The 11,062-nt window shown below is 47.4% G+C and overlaps 1 pseudogene; it reads left to right on the forward strand.

Annotated features, from left to right (window-relative positions):
* The first annotated feature begins 1,916 nt into the window (after positions 1–1,916).
* Positions 1,917–11,062, forward strand: part of LOC123171411 (disease resistance protein RGA2-like) — a 14,900-nt pseudogene continuing 5,754 nt past the window's right edge.

The raw sequence follows: 11,062 nt of genomic DNA on the forward strand, positions 1-11,062 counted from the left end.
GGATCCCGCGCGCTTTGTCGTCGAACGAGGCATCTGCGTTTGCGCACGCCCGACTGTTCGTACGGTGGGGAGGGACTCGCCGACCAAGCGCGGCTTTCGGGACGGCGGCGATGGCCACACACGCTAGCGGCGGCGCGACCCTTTCGAGGTGACGGCGGCGTGCAAGACACGACGGCCATGCGACGCGCACGTCCATAAGCAGGAAGAAAAGGGGCCGGATGATTCATCCTGCACGGTGGCCCGAGGGACAGCGGCGTCGCGGCACCGGCGTCCTCGCACGAGGTCGGCCGTGCGGACCCCGGAGGGTGGGGACGTCGATGCGGCGTCATATGGTGAGCCCCCAGATCCATTCCCCTTTCTTTAATTCTTGTTACAAAAAAATTGTGGATTTGATGGCTAGGGTTTCTGAAAGTTGGGGAATTAATCTTGATTATGCATTCCCCCTTTTCCTTCTAATTGCTAAACCGGGTGTAAACAAGTGCTAATTAAAGATACTAAAGCGGAAGCATGACTACATTAACCGAATAGAGAGAACATGACCATTATCCAACGTAGCAATTATGGCTTTAACCAAAACAATTTACTTCAATCCTAGATCATTAACTTATCATAGGGCAGTAGTCTTATACATAAAGCATTAGGATGTATAATGACTATCAACTTGAATAGATCATCCTTAAACTCGATTTGGGATCTAATCTAGGCATTAAACTAGCTCTGATACCAATGTTAAAAATAAAGCTTTAGGTTTATTGCAATAGGACCATTTGCCTAGCATTAGATTACCAGGATATGATTAACAGAGGGGTTCGTGAGATCTTACAGGCTTGCTCGATGCAGGCACAGCGGAGCCCATGATCTCCAGTGGCGAGGATGAGCAGCAACAGTGGCACCGTGATGATGTAGTCGTGAAGAGGCAGCAGCTCATCCAGGAGCTTCGCCGGTGGCAGCGGGAAGCCGCCGGCACAGCCTTGCGGCGGCCGGCGATGGAAACGGCCTTCCCATTGCTTCAGCACACCCCTAGATCGGTAGGGTTTGAGGGAATTAAGGGGCTGGATATCATGTACGTGAACTCACTTGTCATAGGTATCCAGGTCCCACCCTTTATATGTGTGATGGCAACAGGGGACCAGAACCATCTGTCGGTTAGAGGTGCCCCCGATCAGGGCGATTCTGTTGGGGTCACAGCCACATACGTTGGTTCGTGGCTCATCCCCTTAGCGTTACTTTTTATCCGATCAGAGCCGAGATCAACCAACACTTCGAATTCCATCAGGGTGGAGGTGCCGGATCCTTTTTCTCAGAAACTTTATACTGTCTCGTTTTTGTACTGATTAGTTTATGAGTAATTTTGCTCTAGCCTTTTCATTGGTTGGAATAAGGCAGAGCGGCGGAGTAGATAGATAGTGTACCTGATTATCATTCGTTCTTACCAAGACTGTACCGTGTTGCGTGGTCAGCATTAATTCTCAGACCAATGATAAGATGCTGAAACTGACCCGTCCTGAACCTGACAGGAAACTTCCTACCGTCTCTTTCTTCAAGGTCAACTATCCTAGCATATACACTATTATGCAAGTTGGTTATAAGATAAAGCAAACAATTGGGCACGAGAGGGTTAGGTCAGATGCCTCTGTCCCTGTGTACTACTTGTTTATGCATTTTAGCAGTGAGGAAAACTTCTAGTTTGATTATTCAGCTTAGTTCATGAAACTTTTAGTTGTTTATGCATTATGCTTTTGTTTCTTCTTTCTTAGGAGGATAGTTATTCATTGTTAGAAAGTCTTAAGATGACTGAGTTGTGTACACCAACTATCATTTCACAAAACCACAGTAAAGAGATGGTATTTTTTTTGGATTCCTTTTATGATAGCTTACCACAGATGCCATGTGGCCAGTACACAGATTATAAGTTGATTACTATCATTTCATAAGTCTACAGAAGACTCAGTAGTATACATGCGTGTTGAGATCCATATGCCTATATTATATAGCAAACAGCAGGAAACAATGTATTCCCATTCAAAGCATCTCTCTCAACTTGTAATTGTTTATGTATCCTAGCTGTCTTCAAGGTCACCGGTTGCATTGGCCAAGATCTATGTACATATTGATCTTCCAGCCTGCCTAGACTTCTCTCCCCTCTCCGAAAGCTTGCAATGGTGGATCCAATTACCCTTAGTGCTGCTGTAGGATGGGGCGTAACCGCAGTAGGTTGGCTCGCCTCACCCATCATTCCTAGACTCCTCAACAAAGCTTTCACCCTCCTTGAATTTGACGCAACAGAGAAGCTGGAGATACTTGACATACAAGTTTTACACCTGCAGCGGGTGATGGAAGTAGTCGACGAGAGCACTTACAGGGTTCATTTGGAGCCACCGTTAGACAAGCTTAAATCTGCTATCTATGAAGCCGAAGATATCTTGGATAGCATCGAGTATCAGCGCCTCAAGAAGCAGATCGAAGATGGCAAGTCAGATGGCAGTAAGATGGATTCGCTGAAGAAGAAAGTTCGGTTTGCCATGCCAAGCTCCCCCCTAAAAGATAAGGTATTTCACTGCTCTCATACTTGGATGGTGTTCTGCTTTTTGTGCCACGTAAATATATGTTGATAAGTTCCGTAAAAAAAATATGTTGATGAGAAAAACTAGGAATTATAGCTGCCAATCATAATGCATTCTCACTTATTTGCCATAATTATCTAATTAGCAAGAGATACCGTAAGATCTTGAAATACAGTTAGAGATAGAACACGGTTCTTTGGAGATGTAGGATTACTCTCGTTGGAGCCATGTACACCCCTATATAAGATAGACATGCGCCCTATGTCAACTAAGCAATGAATCAATAATTTATATAGTAGTATATCTTAGAGTAGAGATTAGCCTAGTTATCCTAGGATGACCCGAGAGTGTTCCACCCTCCAACTATCAGAGTTCATCCGCAAGCTCCTCTTCCGTGCGTAGCCCCGACATAGTCATCTCCCGATGGGACAACCATGCGCTATATCAACTCTGCAGCCACCGGCGAGTGATAGGCGCCGGTGCGCCGGCCAAAATTTAGGCCGGTCGCACCAGCATCGTCCGATCAAACGTCACATAGCCATACGATTCTCTCCCCTCCCTCCATTCAGATGTCATCTTCTTTTTAGAAAAAAAGCTTCCACCACGCCGCCATGGACTAGCGACGCGCCCGGGGCCTCGAAGCACCGCCCGGCGCGTCTCACCTGTCGCCTCCCCCGCCGCCGGTCGTCGTCGTCCCAGCAGGTCGGCGTCGCTGCTGCCGCCTCCTGCGTTTCTCACCGTCGTCCATGCAGCAGCGTGCGCCAGCTATTGCAGGTCCCCATGGAGACGGCCGCAGCTCCGGTGGCGTCGGTCGCCGGTCATGGTCGCCGGTCGTAACACGCCCACAACGAGCTCGCAGAAAAAAGTACAAACTCGCAGCAGCAGCAAAAAAAATAGCCTGTCGTAGCAAAAAGAGTGTGTGGTTCCAGCAAAAATAGCTCGCCAGTGCCGCCACCCCTTCACCATCGTAGCAAAAAAGCTCATCGGTTGTAACTTTTGTAGTCGCGGGTTGTAGCAAAAACACCACCCGTCACCACCAAAATGAAGAAGTCGATGTAGGAAAAAATGTAGCAAGTTCCAGCAAAATAAAAAGCTGGTTCCAGCAAAAAAACGATGTCGGCGGTGCGAGGCACGTCCGGTTCCAGCAAAAATCACAGGAAGCAAAAATCACAGGAAGCAAAAATCAAAAAAGAAGACATGTAGCAAAAAAATTAGCAAGTTCCAGCAAAAAATAAAGCTGGTTCCAGCACCCGACATAGCCGGTAGTAGCATCGGAGATCGCTGGTTCCAGCACTCGACGCAGCCGGGTTGCAGCTTGCCGTCGAGCTGGTTCCAGCATCGCTGCAGCCGGTGGTAGCACCGGGACTCGCTGGTTCCAGCACCGGATGCAGAAGGTTGCTGCTTGGGTCGAAGCTGCCAATCGACGCCAGAGAAGCCCGTCGCAGCTCGTCCGCTCGAGGTCCAACACCTCCCGCTGCTCGTCGCAGCACGGCGCCCGGGGTCCCCAGCACCTCCGGCCGCTCCGAGTGGTCCGCGGTGCGGCTGGATAGGAGCGTGACGATGACTACCTCGCCGGCGTTGAACAAGACACGGTGGCACAGTAGTGGCATGGCTTCCGTAGCCGGCGAGCAGAAAGGGGAAGAATAGATGAGATCTCGCTCATTGTGTGCGGTGGAACACGAGATGCAAATGAGTGGTTGTATGGAGCTGTGAAGAGATAAGGATAAAAAGGAGACGTGGACTCTTGGTGGCCCCAGCTTTGCACGTGGCTGTTGTATGCGAGAAAGCGAGCGTGACGGGGAGACCGGCTGAATTTTCAGCCGGTGCGCCGGCTTTAAACGTTTCCCATGCAACAATGGGCTTGCGAATAGGCTCCGAGCGGAAAAGGTTAGACGCACCCGCCATATGCTGGTGCCTGGTGGACGGCCGGCACCAATATACATCTCTATAGTCACCATATGACAGAGTCGAGGCGTATTAAGTATTAACCCATGGCAATGCATAATGGAGGAGATCAACGAGGTATGGTCCGTACGGAGTGCAGAGATGGTCTCAGTGACCACATCATTGTCACACCTAGAACCACGGCGAGGGGAACGTGGGCACTGCACTACTGGTTTCGCCCACCTTTGTTGCACAGCTGCCTTTTTTTTTTGAGGATGAACGGTCACCTTCATTCTCTTCATGTGCTAATCGCTTTTCTCAGAAAATCTAGAGAAGTTCTTGATTGCCTCGATTTACCTGTTATTGGTTTTGCAGGACAGTGGTTTGCCAAAATTAGAGTTGGAAAAGAGCCTAAAGAAGATAGAAATTGCTATAAGTGGTGCATGTATAGTCTTGGAACAACTGAACTTGCCAGGTCTAATTAATGATAATGGGAGACCAGCTGTTGCCACCAATGCACGCAGTGCAGGCATTAGTCCTCCAGTACGTGTAATTGGTCGAGATAAGGATCGCCACATGATCATAGCAATGCTACATGAGAAGGAAAACCAGTGCCAGGCAAACACTGTTAGCGGTACATGTTATTCTGTGATTGGTATTCATGGCATCGCTGGGTCTGGAAAATCAACACTTGCACGGTGTATTTATGATCATGAGAAAAAGCAGAAGCAAGAGAACAAGGAAGGCCATTTCGAGATTGTCATCTGGGTTCACGTTTCACAGAAATTTGAGTTGGATTCTATTTTCAGGGACATGTTTGAGGGTGCTACTGGGAAAGAGTGCCCAAAATTAAACAGTCTTCACGCCCTAAAAGAAAGACTGGAGGAGGTACTGCTTGGGAAACGGATTTTGTTGATACTGGATGATGTCTGGCACAACAATAGGAATTCAGAAGACCATGAAGAACTACAAAAGTTAATTTCTCCGCTGAATGTTGGGAAGGCAGGAAGCAGAATCTTGGTGACTAGTCGAACTGAAGATGCATTATTAGCTCTGGGTGCTGTTCAAGAGAGATGCATTCCAATATCTGACCTGGATGATGAAATGTTCCTTGAAATGTTCATGTATTATGCACTTGGAGATGCAAGGGTAGGTGGCCATGATCGAAGAAAACTTGAAATGATTGGAGAGGACATTGCAAAAAAGCTTAAGAGGTCACCTCTAGCAGCCAGAACAGTGGGTGCACGTCTCCGTAAAAACCCAAAGGTTGAGATTTGGATGAGGGAGAAGGATCGGGACCTTCTGAAAGAGACAATGGGAGCTCTGTGGTGGAGCTACCAGTATCTCGATGAGCAGGTCAGGCGATGCTTCGCTTACTGCAGTATTTTTCCGAGACGACATCGGTTGTTACGTGAAGAGTTAGTCAAGTTGTGGGTGGCAGAAGGATTTATAAAGACTAGTAAGCCTGAAGAGGAAATGGAAGATGTTGCTCGGGAGTACTTTAATGAATTGCTGTCGGCCTCATTTCTGCAACCTGGACATGATGGTATGGTTGATTACTTTACAATACATGACCTCCTGTGTGATTTAGCGGAGGAGGTTTCTGGAAGAGATTGCTTCAGGATGGAGAAAGGCTTCACAGGAGAAGTTCCTCAAGATGTTCGCTATCTTTTTGTTGGGACTTATGACAGGGAGAAGCTTACTAAGAAGATATCTGGACTGCAGAATTTACGCACTCTCATCATCAATGACGTAATACGCGTTGAATCAAACGCGTGTGAATTTTTCGCGTGTATGTTCACTATGTTGACGGGGCTGCGGAAATTGCGGGCACTGAATATAAAAATACAGGTCATTGAACCTCATTACTGTATCTCAGTCCCTGATTCTATTGGTCAGTTGAAGCATCTGCGTTGTTTTGTTTTCATGGTGGGTGCAGTAACCGGCGTAACTTTACCAGGCGCTTTTACCAAGCTTTACCACATGCAGGTGGCAGATTTTGGTTACTGCATGGGATTAACGTTTTCTAGTGAAGATATGATGAACCTCGTCAACTTGCGCTGTGTGATCAGCAGGACAAATCTGGAATTTCCGAACATTGGCAGGTTGACATGGCTCCAAATGTTATCGTTGTACGCAATTAGGAAGGAACCACTGGTAGAAAAAAGCCCTTTAGTCCCGGTTCGCAACAGCCTTTAGTCCCGGCTGTGCAACCGGGACTAAATATGCGCGACTAAAGACCCTCCCTCTTTAGTCGCGCCTCTTACGGACCGCGACTAAAGGCTTTAGTCCCGGTTCTTGTGGCTGACCGGGACTAAAGGCCCCTCCACGTGGGCGCCCGTGGTCCGTCGGGGCGGAGGACCTTTAGTCCCGGTTCTCGTGGCCAACCGGGACTAAAGGGCTCCTCCGCAGGTTTAGGGTTTTAGCCCCCCTAAACCTGGTTTCTTTTTAGTTTGGAGTGTTTTATTTCTTTTATATTATATTTTGTGTTTTATTTTAATTTTGATAAAGTTTCAGTACACATATTTTACGCTACTATATACATGCATATGAAATTTCAAACAAGAAGAATTCAAGAGGAATATATAATATATATTCAATCTCGGGTGACCATATACAACTTCGAACAAGTTTCCATACACAATTAGGATGGATGACCATATACAACTTCGTACAAGTTTCAATCTCGGGTATGCATATAAATTTCTTCGTCCTCGGTATAGTGTTCTCCTTTAGGATTGATGACTTCCCTCATGAAAAATCCTGCTAATTCTTCTTGAATTGGTCGGAAGCGAGCTTCTGGACTAAGCCTCCTCCGCAAGTTATTCGTCGCGTTCCGCACGCTATCCGATGCCTTCCGCTCAGTGGTGTGTCTCCGGATGTTCTCACAAACATAGTATCCACATAGATTGGTCCCCGGTGGCTGCTTATCCACATTAACTAACCTTCTGAAATCTAGCTCATGTTTGAATTCACCGACAATTTCTTCTGAGAACCGTCTCCAAACCCTACAGGGCAAAGAAAATTAAATGAATAAGGAAATTATTAGTTACTTGATATTAGGAAATGAACGAAAGAGACCGATCGATATAGAGCTCAAATGATTGAAAATAATTACTTTTGCAGCATTTTTCTCATGTCGGCCCAACGCTTTGGATCCGAATCCATAGAGTCCATGATTAGAACTCTGGAGGTGTGAAGTTCAATATTTAGCAGAATCCAGTGGAACCTGCGGACACGTTACATGCACAGTCATGCATAACTCATCGATTAGACATACCATGCATGGAGTAAACAAAAGAGAATGGGCACAAGAGAGAAACACTCACCCAAAATGGTAGGGAAATAGAATATGACTTTTGAGTTGATGCTTTCTAAGAAACTTGTACAGGTCTTTCTCCACGTCTTCGGGGTGATGTTGTAACACATGTCCATTAACGATATGTGGGTCAATGAACCCAACATCATGGATGTTTCTTATTTTGCATTCCCAAATCTTCAATTTGCATAATAGCGTACGCAACAATATAGTTAGGACAATATATATATATAGTGCAGGCAATGAAGAACGAGATGAGGTAGAAATAAATCACTTACAGAACGTAGCAACTCAGCATAGATTTGTCGAGGTCGCGCAGATTGAACAGCTGGAACAATTCACTCATATGAACTTCTACAGAGTACCGTTTGGTGTGATGCTCATCTGTAACATCCGCATAAACATATTCTTTGTCGGCCCATGTTATGAATTGCTTGTACCAACGTAGCAGATTTCGCATTTGTGGTGGTAGACTCTTTTCCCGCGCAGGCTCGACGAGAGGCCCATTCCGCACATATTGTAATGCTATCTCACATACTGGCGCATCCTCAAGGCCTAAGAAGGCACGAAGAGTCAAACCCATCTCGGACGCTTGTTTCATGGCACCCGCTACAGTCAATCCAAGTGTTGCCGCAGCTGCTATGATCTCGGGGTCCTCTTCCGGACCGGCTTTCACTATGAGCGGGGGGATCGATTGTTTCTTCTGCATCCCGAGCTGGTCAACTTGTTTCCCGCTTTTTTTACTTTCTTCTTTCTCCTCCTTCAATATTTTTGCTTGCCTACGAAGTTCATGTCCATAGTCGTCAGGCATATTCAGCTCGGCTTGGGACGGTGTCGTCAAAAAATCCTTAGCCCACTTCTTTTGCTTCTCAGTGAATACTTGCTTGGGCTCAGGCTCTTTTTTCGCCTTCATATCCGCCTTCCATTTCTCATAATCAGCAGACGCGGCCAATTTGGTTTCAGCTTCACTAAGTTCCCCAGGCCTTGGGAGGAGAGGCTTCAGTGATGGCTCCGGTACCCTTGTGGTCTTAGGTACATAAGGGTCCGGGTTAATAGTCTAGGAGCGGGTTTCCTTGTTGTCCGCCTGCTTCTGCTTCTTCGCCGGAGGTGGATTGGGGGGCGTCGTACCCGCCGGAGGAGGATTGGGGGGCGTCGTACCCGCCGGAGGTTGTGGATCGGGGGACGGCGTCGAATGGCGTGAAGGAGGTGTAGGTGAACCACCACGACCACCACCACCGCCACCACCGCCACCACCACCACCACCACCATCGGAGGGGGGTGGACTTGCTAGCCTTGGCGCCTCGCCTGGAAACACTATGTACTTCTTTTTCCATAGAATGAACTGGCGCTTGACATCTCCAAGTCTTCTCTCCCCTTCAGGTGTAGGTTTGTCAATCTCCAGGTCCTCAAACCCTTGGACTATGTCTTCCACCGTGACACGAGCATAGCCATATGCAATGGGGTTGTTGTGGTGGAGTGCTCCAGGTGTACAGGGTAAAGCACTGCCGCTAGCTACCTTCGTGGAAACGTTCCCCACGGGATAATGCAGATCACATTCTTTCATCTCCTTTACATCATCCACGGGGTAGTGAGGCTCCGGTGCACGAATCTCGATCATCGGTGCACTAGCAGCAGGCGGGGCATCCGTGGAAGCCACGCTGCTTCTCCGCTGCTGGCTTCCGCGATCCGCTTCATGATCTTCATGCGGCCCTACAGCCGATTTTTCTTTCACTAGTTCATGCACGGTCTGCTTCAACTCATGGAGTTCCGATGCAAACTTCGTCATAAGATCTGCATCCCGGTCCGTCTTTCTCTTACGGCTTCTGTAACAGTACGGGTCATTGTCCTGGGAAAACCCTACTTTCCACGGAACTTTGCCATTGCCTCGTACACGTCCTCCGTGTTCATCATTCCCGAGGGCTGTTGTCAGTGCGTCTTTCTCTCTGTTGAACTTGATCAAGCCCTCTTGAGCTTGGGTCATTGCGTCAATAAGGGCTTGGGTGGGAGCAAACTGTCTCTGCCGGTGAACACACACCCCTGTCTCCGGGTCTAGCGATCCCCCATGCCCGTACCACCAGCTTTTGGCCCTTGGGTCCCATCCCTCTGTACCTAGAGGGATTCCTCGCACCCTCAGGTCCTCCTCCATCTTCTGCCACCTAGGCTCCGAAAGGCGGTATCCTCCTGGCCCCATAATATGATGGAACTTTTTCTTACTCGCATTATCCTTATTTTTTTTGATATTTCCTTGAAATGCTCCGATTGCTTTTGCCTCACAAATTCTGGCCAATCATCTTTCAGTTTCTCATGTTGTCCATTGAAATCCGGTGTCTTGCCCTTGTTGACATAGTCACGGGTTAAATTTTTCTTGAAGTTCCGGAATGCTTCGCCCATCTTCTGAAGAGCGAACTCTTTAACTAGCCTCCTCCTCTGACGTCCACCCGGAACCTCGTTACCGAATTCATCGACTTTGTTGTATTCCGGAGGTAGAATGAAATGTTCCATAAGCTTTCTCCAGCAATCCTTTTTCGTTCTCTTGTCGACAAAACTGAAACCAAGACGTGCCTTCTTTGGCTCCTTCCATTCCTGGACGGTGATCGGGACGTTGTCTCTAACAACGACTCTGCATTGGTTGATAAACTTTGAGGTGTGCTGTAGGGGCTTGCCGGTTTCACTGACAAACTCAATGGCATATGTTTCTCCTGTTTTCATCGCCTTGGATTTGCCACGCTTTGTCGTACTCGATCCGGAGGGCTAAAAAAAAAGAGAGTCGCGCGCGTTAATACATATGTATTCATATTTCAGTAAGTTTGTATCACGAGAGGCTCAATGTATATATACCTCGCCGGAGGTGGTTGCTACTTGCAATTCGAGATCGTCGGTTGTTGACGGTTGACCTCCGTCGACAATGTCCGTTCCTTCACCTTCTTGATCATCGACAATCTCTGTTCCACCGTCAAGGTTCAGATAAGAAGAGACTACATCCTCTTGTTGCTCATATTCTGAGCCCGGCACATAAGGAATCTCGTTGTTGATGATGCCCATTAAATAACGTTCAGCCTCCGGATCCCTAAGCGGCTCGGTTCTATCGTCCGCCATATGTCACTCCTGCATGTAGTAAAAATTCTTTAAGTATAAAGGAATTAAAAAATAAGATTAAGGGGACATAGAGGAGGAGGAATTAAAAAATAAGATTCTTTAAGTAAAAATTCTTTTTTTCTTCTTCTTCCTTTCTTCTTCCTCTTTCTTCTTTCTTTCTTCTTCTTCCTTTCTTCTTCCTCTTTCTTCTTCTTCCTTT

This window comes from Triticum aestivum, chromosome 7D (assembly GCF_018294505.1).
Source record: "Triticum aestivum cultivar Chinese Spring chromosome 7D, IWGSC CS RefSeq v2.1, whole genome shotgun sequence".
NCBI lineage: Eukaryota > Viridiplantae > Streptophyta > Magnoliopsida > Poales > Poaceae > Triticum > Triticum aestivum.